The 12,313-nt window shown below is 45.0% G+C and overlaps 1 pseudogene; it reads left to right on the top strand.

Annotated features, from left to right (window-relative positions):
* The first annotated feature begins 11,333 nt into the window (after positions 1-11,333).
* Positions 11,334-12,044, top strand: LOC148020758 (prohibitin-1, mitochondrial pseudogene; annotated as a pseudogene).
* The last annotated feature ends 269 nt before the right edge of the window (positions 12,045-12,313 follow it).

Here is a 12,313-nt window from a genome sequence, read left to right as displayed (position 1 = left end):
AAGAAGCTTACATATGCCCTTACGTCTCGTAGGACGATGAGGGCAATGCTATCCTCATGGATTATCACCCCGTGCTAGTGATGGCGTTAGGAAGAGGATGAGGTAGAGGCCTAGGAGGGCAGATGCAGGATCCAATCACCTGTTGGACTTGTGGTCACCCAGGTCCTGTCTCATCACACTGCCCTGAAAGGGAGCAGCAAAACAGAGACAAGGCTGACCAAAGGTGTGCTGAGTGCGGAATCACTCATCTCTTCGTCAATTGCCAAAAGCGAAAGCTATCTTCTAGCTCAGCCAACGTACCATCTATCCCATTGGGATTGCTTGGAGTCAGGAACCTCGATGGGGAGGCGACACCTATTCTGTTACGGGTCATGACACGTGCCTAGACAAAGCAAGCCGGCATGTCACTGCCAGGACCTAGTAACCTTGACGCAGCTTCAATAGGGAAGAAAAGTCGCAAGCGGAAGAAGAAGAGGTCGGAAGCTAAAATCGCACTAAAAATGGAGAGTGCTACAACTCTGCCTGCTGGAAAGAAGGTCTCTGATGCAGAGGTAGAGACTTCAGCCCTAAGATGGCCGAAAAGGGAAGCGCTAAGGTAGGGGAATACCTGCATCCGAAGCGATAGTTAGAGGCCATAGAAAAAGTGAAGGAATGGGTGAAGGAGGCTCAAGAGCATCTTAAAGACGTTGAGCCCATCATAGAGGACGAAATCGATGACCTCTCCAGCATAACCATGCCAACCTTACCTCCTCAACCGGAGAAGCAACTGCACCACAAGCAGTGCCGCTAAGGCCAAGCCTTGGTGCTACAGGGCCACACTTTAGTCACAGCCACTGGTCACGACGATCCAGGTTAGGAGAGAGACAAGTACCCAACGATCTCCTGACCATGTTGGTAACTACCCCTGTAACACTTAGTCTAGGAGATCTACTTAGGCAGCACCCCACCCTATGGCAAGATCTTAAGCAGTGGGTTGAAGGGTCACAAGAGTAGGTCACGGCAGACCCTCATGACCATGATGCAGAGCAAATACTGAGTTTGACGGTGCACTCTATGCCTAAATCCTTACATGTCAATGCCTTCTGGGAAGGTTTCGAGATGCATGCGGTCTTACGGTTCTAGCCCTAGGCAATACAACGAGAAAGGGGATCGTGGACACGAGAGCTGGGGTTAGTGTGCTTAGCCACGCGATGCTTCAGACTTGAGAAAACCCGCCTGTCGAAACTGCTAGGTTTAATGTCACATTAGCAAACGGTATGAGAGTCAAGCCATTTGGGGTGTTTAAGAATTGGCCAGTGAAGATCGCAGGTGTCCAATTCTCTGTGGACTTTATAGTCATGAAGGGAGTGGACTACGATATCCTATTAGGCCGACCTTGGATGCGCAATGCTAGAGTCATCGAAGATTGGGTTAACGGCTTGATCTTCCTTGGCAATAGAATGGACGCCATGAGAATAGAGATGGACACTTGGGAGACCTCATCGGTTGACTTAGATGCCATCTCTGCTATGCTTAAGGGTAACACCCAGGTTAAGAAGTCCTATAGGCCCCTGACCAAGTATATCCCATGCCTAGAGGACGAGCGGGATTGGATGCACGTTCTCGCTACAATCGACCTGCTGTTCTTTGATCACGAGGCATATGAGCAAGCCATCAAAACAATCGGCAAGTCTAATGACACACCCTCTGCACCAGTCTGCATGATGGTAGGAACCCTTCGGGGAAAACCTAGACCTGTCAACTTCCAAGTCCCAACCAACAAAAGGGAACTCCAGGAGATACTGGAATACTTAATGGACAAACTAGCTGGCAATCCAACTGCCAACTTCAAACCACTCCAGGATCTCCTAGATGAACCCAAGTGGCAATGGACCAGAGTGCATGACTTAAACCTCATGTATAACTGGGCCCTAGTTCCTGACCAACGACAAGAGATATACCAAGCCCTAGGAGACGACGAGCACTCTGACAAAGAGGACTCTAATGATGAATACGAAGACTGCCAATCCTTGAGTGACGAAAGTGAGTGTGAGGTAGACACCATGGAGTACGACACTGAAGGGCAAGAAATAGAGCAAATACGAGTAGACTCCAAGCAGCAGAAAAAGAGTATCTTTAGGATAGAGCGGGGAGTCATGCGCATGGAATGTGATCATGCCTGGTTGGAACACGTAGGGGCCATAGATCTTGAGCAAGAAGGCCTAGCCCAGCCAGGAACGACATCAGTGCTTAGGACAGAGTCGCCGTCCGAACTGCGCCCACAAGGGGAGACCACCTCTTCTAGGGACGGTGGGGAGTTCAACTCTGAGTCAGAGATTAGTTTGGATAGTGATCCAGAAATCCCTAGGCCACCTACGGCCAGACGCACCAAGGGGGATCTACCCATCCACCTGAGGTGCAGACGATTAAGACAGAAAAAGGCAAAACAACCCAGGGATACACAAACGGAAGAATAGCGAAAACCATAGGACCTCCCTAAACGATTTACAAAATTCATAAAAGGGGATAGGGTAGTAGTTCTGTTAGGTGCCAAGCGTCAAGGAAAAATGAATGAACCAATTGAGGGACTAGCCAAGGTTAAGGAGATGAACCTAGCCCATAAAGGGGAAACAACTCGACCAGTATTCATTGCCGATGACTTGACTGAGGAAGAAGAAACGAGTCTTGTTGCTCTCTTGAGAGAGTACATAGATGTGCTCACTTGGTCCTTAGAAGAGCTTAAGGGGGTAGATCCGAGTGTCGTGACTCACAACATACCCATGACGCCAGATGCAACGCCGGTCAAGCAGCGACTGTATCCTATGAATCCAAAACACACTCATGCTGTCAAAGAGGAGATTAATAAGTTGATGAGAGCGGGATTCATTTACGAAATTGAACACACAGACTGGGTGTCACCCATAGTCATTGTGATGAAGAAGAATGAAAAAATTCGAGTGTGCGTCAATTAAAAAAAGGTGAACACTGCTATTAAGAGGGACAACTATCCATTGCCATACACCAAGCACATGCTTGAGAGAGTGGCGGGCAAGGAAGCCTACAGTTTTCTGGATGACTTCTCAGGGTACAACCAGGTGCAAGTGCATCTTGCGGACAGGCACAAGACTACCTTCGCCACTGACTGGGGCGTCTTTGCTTACATAGTCATGCCCTTCGAGTTGACGAATGCCCCTACCACCTTCCAACGCCTCATGTGCACCATCTTTAAAGACATGCTTCGCAAGGAGTTGGAAGTCTTTGTCGACGACCTCTATGTTCACTCGACCTGGATCAAACACTTAGACAAACTCCACACAGTCTTTGAGCGGTGTTGCTTATATCGTCTCTCCTTGAACCCCTTAAAGTGCAAGTTTTGGGTAAAGCATGGATGTATCTTAGGGCACATGGTGTAGAAGAACGACATTTCCACTGACTTTTCGAAAGTCAAGGTTATTGTCGAACTTCCACCCCCAATCAACTACAAGGGAGTTCAATGCTTCCTAGGCCATACGGGGTACTATCAGCGGTTTGTACTGAACTATGCATTGATCGCGAGACCCTTGTACAAGCTGCTGATCATCTTCGAATGGACCGAGGCATGCCAACGAGTATATGAAGAGTTGAAAAGAGCTCTAACTACAACACCAATTCTACGAGCCCCAGATTGGACCATTACTTTCCACGTGCATATCGATGCTTCTAAATTTTCCGTGGGAGAAATGTTGTGCTAACTTGGCGAACACAACTTAGACTATCCAGTGAGCTTTGCTTGCAAACAACTCACTGAGACGGAAATGAACTACTCGATGACAGAAAGAGAAAGGTTAGCCATGGTGTTTGCTGTGAAGAAATTCCGGCACTATCTATTGGCCACACCTTTTACCTTTTTTGTGGACCATCAAGTCCTGCTCTATCTAGTAAACAAACCTTGCGCTACAGGACGCATAGCTCGGTGGCTCCTTCTGCTCTTGGAATTCGACTTCTCCGTGGTTGTATGAAAAGGAAAATAGCACTACATGGCTGACCATATGTCATGCATTCCCACGGGGGAGGCCGCTGGACAAGGCATTGTTGACGAATTATCCGATGCCCATCTCTTTAACCTGTCCAGCGAGAGAGATTTATTCAAGACTAATCTAATGCCATATTGGGCGGATGATATAGTCCAAGTGCTTGAACACGGACTACCTGATCGATTGATAGAAAAATCCTGGCTTAGGCGATTAATCCTTAAGATCCATCCCTATCAGTTGATCGCAGGCCAACTCTACATGATGGGGCAAGATGGATTGCTGCGCAGATGCGTATGCGAACATGAGACGCACGACGTGCTCTTGGAGGCACACGGCGGCAATGCTGGAGGGCACTTTAGCGGAGACACGACAGCACGAAAAGTGTTGCAATCTCAATTGTGGTGGCCCATGCTTTTTCGCGATGCAGCCCGATTCGTCAAGCATTGTGACGAGTGCCAACGGACAAAAGTCCCGATTCACAAGGATCAGATGGAATTGACCCTTGTTATCGCACGACAACCCTTCGAAAAATGGAAAATTGACTTCATAGGACCCATTAGTCCTACGGCCTAGTATTCATAGGCCAAGTACATCATTGTGGCCACGGACTACCTCATGAAATGGGCAAAGGCAAGAGCGACACGAAAAAATGATGCTAGGATGACCGCCAATTTTTTATGGGAGCAAGTGATCTCACGATTCGGCTGCCCTATCGAACTGGTCAGTGATCAAGGCATGCACTTCATCAACGAAGTGATAGCACATCTCCTATCCACCTTTCTCATCGTCCATCACAAATCCTTGCCATACTACCCTCAAGCAAATGGCCAGGCAGAATCCATGAATAAGATTCTTATCAATGTCTTGACCAAGGTGGTCTCACCCTCACGCAGCGACTTGGACAACAAGCTGATGGTGGCAGCTCTATGGGCTTACCACACAGCTTATAAAACGGTTGTTGGTTGGTCAAACCCCCTTCAGGCTGACCTATGGAACTGAAGCAGTTCTACCATTAGAATTCTTCGTTCCTAGCCTGAGAATAGCAATTCAAGAACGATGGGAAGGGAAGGAGGCATGGACGCAATGCCTGGTCGAACTCGAGCGCCTCTCAGAGACTCGCTTTCTAGCCACCCATGCGCTTATATGTGAGAAGGCCCGACGTAAGACTTGGTTTGATAAGCATGCCAAGCAGTGCGACTTTGAACAGGGCGACTTAGTGCTCCTCTACTCAGTTCAGGGGCATAAGAAGAAAATGAAATTTAGAGGTCTTGGACCTTTCAAGGTTCATGCGATCAGCCGCACAGGCAATGTTGATCTCGAGACCTTAGATGGTGAGGGTATAGGCTTCTTCAATGGTAGTTGTGTCAAGAAGTACTACCCTCCCACCCATCCTTTGTACGAGCCCCCGATATTAGAACCACTTGTCAAGATACGAGTGGTCACAATCACAGAGGTTGATGATGAGGATGAGGAAGCCATAGAGCCCGCATACCTCCATATTACGGTCACTGCAAAACAAACATGTGCTTTCAATGCCTTGATTAACGAGGGAGCAGCCTTCAATGTCTTAACTCACGATCATTGGACTCAACTTGGCAGACCACCACTTCAACTCACTAATGCAAAATTAAGCCCATATGGGGCCCATTCCTATGCACTTCTCAGTAAGTGCAGAGCCGCCGTTTCTATTGAGTCTGAGACTGTCCCAATGGTTTTTTACGTGTTGCCAAATGCTAAACATGCAGGCACAGAGTCACTGCTGGGGCAAACTTTCAAAAAGCAGACTCACTACAATGTTGATTATGAGTCACAGCACATCCACCTCGCAATAGGCAACGTTCGCATTGTCACAACCTTCAGCAAGGGCTGCGCGACCTCATCACTGTCCGCAACACCATCGGTAGAAATATCAGTAACCAACTCCAAGGAGGGGGGTAGTGCGCAACCACCACCTCCCAGAATTCATGAATCAAAGCCCACAACAGCAAAATCTAAAGCCCAACAGCCTAGATTTCAATGGCAGCTTAAGCATCCGCAACCGCTGCCTAGGAATCGCCGCTCCTATCCTCATAAAACCAAAAACGCTAAATCTAGGAGGCCAAGACACAGTCACAACAAGTGCCACATGATCAAGCAAAGATGGGTCCCTAAAACCCTCTTGCATGTGCAAGGCTACTACATGGGCAACACCTGGCTGTGGATCCCTAAGGCCTACACGGCCAAAGGCACTACTCCTACGCCACCTTCAAGCTTTATCAACCCAAGTCCCATACACCCTCCAAACCATTCGCCGCAGCGCCCTCCAAAACCACAGCCATCCAACTCATTCGTGCCTAAACCCAAGAACGACACACAAGCCTATCGGCCCAAACAACAGACTCCGTCACATGAGTCATCACCCAACCAAGTCAACCCGACTCCCTAAATCACCCCTGAATGCACCAGTCCGTCCATCGTGGCTACTCCTAATCCACCCATAATCCAAGCAGCCCAACCACAGACTCAACCCCACACCCAACTGCAACTCTTCGTTGCCACCACTGCTAGTTCTAGCAAACCGCGACCACCCCGTCATCCTTACGCCCTCCTATGAACGCAAATCCTTTTTAGCGGGCGCTGTCCACTGACCTCGTTGAGGACACTAGGGATGACGTGGTGGAATGCATTAAACGACTAGACACCACCTTCATGTCATTAGCACTAAGCTATGAGAGCGGAGTTTTGAGCCCGAGATGTGCCTAAAATTTGCCAAAAAATCCAGAATTTAGGGAAAAAATATTTAACATCGAAGGCGGTGGCTCCAGCTAGGATGATTTTAAGCACCAAGTGAAAGACGGCTTTTAAAAGGTGCCCAAGCGACACTTGTGGATTTTTGATAATTTTTTCGATTGCCATCCGGGTTGTTAGGAGTTGCCAGTCAATGCGAGATGTCAAGTCGAACGCCCAAGATTTTTCAGAGCTTGATTTGGAAAAAAGTTGATCCTAAGAAGGATGAGGAAGTGCCAAGAAAGAAGGCAAGAGCTAAAAAAGAAGCACCAAAGCCGGTCCCGAGACCAAAAGAAAGAATGGTTTGGTGAGAAAAGAGATCTTTGGCTACCTATCATGATTTTGATTTAGCAAGTTCTCTTTGCAAAGTCAAACCAGATGTAAACCTCTTACAGTTGATTAAATTATCTCCAGGAGTACACAAGGAATTCAAGAAGATCCTGTGTATTGGGTATATTGTAGAATCTTGGGCATAGCACGAGTAGGGGAAGATTGGTTTGAGCATGCCTCGGGGGGGTCACTCATGAATATATGTATATATAACGTGAGTTCAAAATAAGGGGTTTTTAAAATACTATTTTTATACATTTTTTACATACAGAAGGGTGTCATATAAAGGGTTACTTATAGATTGAATAGAAAAGGATTGTGTTTTATTCAAGAAAAATTTACACATTAGGATATTTATAAATAGGCCATGAACGCACATTATATCGAGGATATATATATAGTGAACCCCCTGAGGAGCATGTTGAAAAGAATTGCCCTAGGGTTCCAGCTTATGTGGATAGAATATTAGTAGAACATGCTATCGTAGACACTGGATCCTCCGTCAATATCATGAGTTCAGAGTTGATAGAGAGGTTGGGTCTAGGCATCCAAAAAGATAGCTCCACCCTTCTTAGAATGGCTGATGATAGTCTAAGACAACCAGAAGGTTGTGTTACTAGAATCCATGTTACCATCGCAAGTGTAGAATGCTTCTTGGACTTTAGGGTGATAAGATTTGCAAGACGTCCTAGCTATCGAGTTTTGCTAGGTAGGCCTTGGATCTTACGAACCGACTGTCAAGTTGATATACCCACCGATCGAGTGGTTCTGGGTAGAGGTGCTAATCGAGTAATAGTCGATGCTTACCCTAATTCTCCTCAGAGTGAGAGAGCTCCTTTATCCTCTACTGAATTAGAAACATCAGATGATTCATCTGGTAGTGAGACATCATCCAGTGACGAATCTAAAGAGGGGTCCACTATAGAGGATATTTATCAGATTACTCTAAATGAGCCGATAGAGCCGCAAGATAGGATAAGAGATGCGAATGTGATTGAGTTAGACCTTGGCACTCCGAATGATTCGCGGCCAATTAAATTAGGTTCCATGCTCAGTTCAGCAAAAAGGGAGGACTATGTGTCCTTGAATCAAGAATTCCACGACATCTTTGCTTGGAGTTATGATGAGTTGAGAGGCATTCCTCCTAGCCTGGCTGTTCATACTATTCCTGTAAAAGAAGGCAGTCGTCTTGTGCGTCAGAAGGTAAGGCGTATGCCTTTTGAATTGAGGGACGGGCTGTTTGAGGAGTTGCAGAAGTTATGGAAAGATGGTTTGATTTTCCCTGTACAACACACAGAATGTTGTTCACTAGTTGTCATCAGGAAGAAGAAAAACAACCAGATCCGACTATGTGTAGGTTTTAGAGAGCTGAATAAGTAGATGGTTAAGGATTACTACCCGTTGCCATTTATTGACCGGATTTTGGATCAATTAGCAGGTAGGGAAATATATTCGTTTATGGATTGCTTTGTGGATTATAACCAGATGGCCATTGCAAAAGAGGACAAGTTGAAAACAACTTTTACTACTGTCTTTGGTACTTTTGCGTACCATGTGATGGCCTTTGGTTTGTGCGATGCACCTGGATCATGGCAACAAACAACAAACAAGACCTTTGGTGACATCTCCCCAGATGAGTTGAAAGTGTTTATCGATGATCTGGGGGCAGCCACTGTAAGGGAAAGGATGTTGATTATTTTAAGAAAGTGCTTTGAGTGTTGCAGACAATTTGGTATCGCTCTTAATCCACAGAAGTGTGTCTTTGGAGTGCCTTATGGGCTATTGCTCGACCATGTGGTCAGTTCAGTAGGAATTCCAACTGACCCTAAAAAGATCAAGGTCATAGTCGCTATGAGTCCACCACGCACTTCGAAAGAGGTACATAGCTTTCTGTCATTGATAGGATACTATCGGAGGTTTATAAATGCCTTGGCAGAAAGGACGTTGCCATTAACGAACTTATTATCCTTTAGCTGTCTATTTGTATGGAGCGATCCTTGTAAGGTATCTTTCGAGGATGTGAAACAGGAGCTAGTAAAAGCACCAGTTTTAAAAGCACCTAAAAGAGGTGAGGCATTTTATATATTTTCAGCAGCCACCATGCATAGTATCAGCTGCTATTTAGCCCAAATCTGGGAGGAAAAGTGGTATGATCCGATAGCTTTTGCTAGTCGAAAATTGGGCATTTCAGAAATTAACTACACCTACATGGAGAAGTTGTATCTTGCGATGGTCTTTGGGACTAAAAAATTCAGGCACTACATCCTCTATGAGAAGGTAGTTTTCTATACGAAGGCAGAAGGGCTTAGATTGCTTATGAACAAGCTACAGCCACCTGATCATTTGGCAAAGTGGTTAATCACTTTGCAGAAGTTTGATTATGAGATTAAGAGTAAGCCACCGAGGTTGCAGGGTATTGTGGAATGCCTTGTGGATTTCAGGGAGTCGAAAGAGACTTTGCTTGAAGGAAGTGATATTGATGCAATGTTTAAAATTGATACAGCTTCTATCCCATCTTGGTATGCTGCTATTACGCATTATCTATCAACAGGAGAGACTAGAGCTAGTCTATCAAAGTCTGAAAAGAGGAAAATCTGACAACAGGCTTTGAAGTTTTCCTTGATCGCAGGAACACTATATCGGTAGGGTGTTGATGATATCTACCGCCGATGTGTGATGCCTGATGAGGCTCCTTTCATCTTCGAAGAGTGCCATGATTCTGCATGTGGAGGGCACTTCGCGGGACGGTTGACGACACAGAAAGCTTTAAGAGCTGGATATTGGTGGCCATCCGTCTTCCAAGATTCCTTTGAGTATGTTAAGAGATGTGATACCTATCAAAGACATGACAACAGAGAATAGGAAATGCCCACTTATACCTTATTTCTTTATCCATGGCTTTCTCCCATTTTTCTTTTCCCATGGCTTGTTCAAAAGAAGTGGGTTCTGGTTCCTGTATCACTTTGACCATATATGCATAGTGAATGGCTGTACATCCATCATATTTCAGCCTATCCACAGGATACCTAGCTCTGGTAGACCTGCGCAAAGTAGGTTCACTCCCAGGTGCTCTCAAAACATCCCTGGTCTTCCTTACTCCAGGTGTAACAATAGAAGGAATGCCCAACTCATCATCAATGCTCTGTTCTGAGCCACTCGATTCACCATCCACATAAGAGTGACCTGCATTCACATCAAACATGGGCTGATCTACCTTCTCTTTTCCTTTTCGTGATACCTGCATACCACTATCTGCATTGCTTTGAGAAGATTCTCCTGATCTCAATCTGCCTGTCCATGGCGAAGAATGTGAACCACTGCTAGAGGATGCTCCAGGTCCACTAATATCTTGTGACTGCTGCTGTGAATTCTGTGCAGCATTACCATTTTGTGCATCTACATTATCAATCACATTTACTGGTTTTACATGGGTGATTCCATAGCGGATGATTCTACAAAATACATATTTAAATTAATAACCGTTTATGAGTTTAGAGTGCGCACTCGTGAATTAAGGTTAGGATTGATTTCTAACCAATTAATTTATTTATGTAGCTGAAGACTGCTAGGTATTCACTTTTGTCGGTTTAATTGTATTATTTTACTAACGATTGTGAATGCTTCAGTTGATGTATAGAGATAGCAGCAGTGGCGGTGGAAAGCATTGAAGGATAGCGTGTATTCAAGTTATCGTCAATATTTTGATGGTGGGTGAATACCTTAGGCATGGCGCCTATATTTTGTCGCGCCTATTTATCAAGGCGTTTGATATTTATTTATTATTTTTGTATGCACATGGGCACACGATTTAGATATTTGTATTTGGACATTGTATTGGGTATGCCTGACTTCTTGGGCGCCCATTAGCTTTATTTCTATTTTGTAGAAAAGCAAACTCAAAAGCTAAAAGCGTGCTACTTTGTAATTTGGGCTATTATTTGACCTTGAAGATGATTAATACATAAAATACATGCTTTGTGGAGCGCTGTCGTGCTGCTGCGCATCCGAGTCGTATACACCTCCATTTCTTTTGTTGTGCATTTGTGTTATTTTCTGCGTGTGATTCATTGTGTGTGTGATGCATTTCGATAATCCGCATCCAATGTATATACTCCCTTAGTGCATGTGTATGATTTTGTTTGGGTGTGTGTGTTAGAAAAATATGAAAAACTGATGCCAAAGGACATTATCAAGCAGATAATTTCAATGATGATCTCTAAGAAAAGTGCAGGGAATTATGGAATCAAAGAGAAGGTTTATCCCGAAGGAATCCATTTGATGATTCCTTGGTTCGACAGACCGATTATCTTTGATGTCAGAGCAAGGCCTCATGTTGTTGAGAGTACTTCTGGAAGTAAAGATCTGCAAATGGTTAAAATAGGACTTCGTGTCTTGACAAGACCTGTAGCTGATACATTGCCAATAATCTACAGGGCCTTGGGTACTAATTACAATGAAAGAGTTTTACCGTCCATAATTCATGAGACCTTGAAGGCAGTTGTAGCACAGTATAATGCAAGCCAGCTCATAACACAGCGTGAGGCTGTTAGCAGAGAGATAAGAAAAATTCTTACCCAGCGGGTTGCAAATTTCAATATTGCACTTGATGATGTTTCAATTATTAACCTTACTTTTCGTAAAGAGTTTACAGCTGCTATTGAAGCAAAACAGGTGGCTGCTCAGAAAGCTGAGAGAGCTAAATTCAGAGTTGAGAAAGCGGAACAAGATAAAAGAAGGGCCATTGTTCGAGCACAAGGGGAGGCGAAAAGTGCTCAACTTATTGGGGGAAGCTATATTCAACAATCCTGCTTTCATTAGATTGAGGCTAGCAGAGAAATCGCTGGCGCTATATCCAATTCAGAAAACAGAGTCTTGCTAAGTTCTGATGGTTTGAAGCTGAATCTCCAAGATATGCAGACCGAGGATTTGGGCCCTAAAGCTCTCGTGAAAAAGTGACTCCTTGGTTCAAATTCCTGTGGGAAAATCTACCGAACTGTACTTGAAATACTTCGAATCAATTCCAAACTGGAGGCTTGGTACGTGATGATTGCGGCCAAAGTCCACGTGGTCGAAATTCTGCAGGTTATGATCATTGTGCTGGAAGGAGTCAAAATCCTGTACGCAGGGATTCTTTACTGTTTGAGAGGATAGAGGAGATGTTCTGGAGCTACTTTCAAAAATATGGCGTGATTGTTGATGCTTTGATGCTTACATGCCAGCAGAGG

The sequence above is a fragment of the Lygodium microphyllum genome, chromosome 18, assembly GCF_053477565.2.
Source record: "Lygodium microphyllum isolate KBCC chromosome 18, Lygodium_microphyllum_v1.1.10, whole genome shotgun sequence".
Lineage (NCBI taxonomy): Eukaryota > Viridiplantae > Streptophyta > Polypodiopsida > Schizaeales > Lygodiaceae > Lygodium > Lygodium microphyllum.
Note: the sequence above shows the minus strand (reverse complement) of the source record. Positions and strands in the feature narration are given on the sequence as shown.